Source organism: Morone saxatilis, unplaced genomic scaffold (genome assembly GCF_004916995.1).
Source record: "Morone saxatilis isolate NCDOM2014 unplaced genomic scaffold, NCSU_SB_2.0 Contig149, whole genome shotgun sequence".
In the NCBI taxonomy this organism is placed as follows: domain Eukaryota; kingdom Metazoa; phylum Chordata; class Actinopteri; family Moronidae; genus Morone; species Morone saxatilis.
The window spans coordinates 3,204-3,478 of NW_023339706.1; the positions used below are offsets into that span (position 1 = coordinate 3,204).

The 275-nt window shown below is 42.5% G+C and overlaps 1 long non-coding RNA gene across 1 annotated transcript in view; it reads right to left on the bottom strand.

Moving 5' to 3' along the window:
* The window catches only part of LOC118323801, a 2,044-nt gene extending 1,825 nt beyond the window's left edge, over positions 1-219 (bottom strand). Inside the window, exon 1 of the long non-coding RNA XR_004796526.1 lies at positions 93-219. This is a non-coding gene — a long non-coding RNA (uncharacterized LOC118323801). The remainder of the gene's footprint in view (positions 1-92) is intronic.
* Between the last annotated feature and the right edge of the window lie 56 nt (positions 220-275).

The window sequence follows — 275 nt, forward strand, 5'->3', positions numbered from 1 at the left end:
ACTACTGATACCACTAATACTACTGATACTATTAATACCACTAATACTATTAATACTTTTAATACTACGGTGTTCTGTGTCGGTCCTCATACCGTAATAGTAGTCGAAGGTGGCGCTGTAGTCGTAGTCCGGTGTTGCTGTCACTGTTTCTGTTGAGTCGTTGTAGTACTCGGTGGTCACCTCTTCTTTGTGGGTTCCTGTGTTTCCTACAGTCGAATCTAAAATCAGACAGACTTGGAGTTAGGCTAACCGTTTGTGCTAAGCTAGGCTAACAG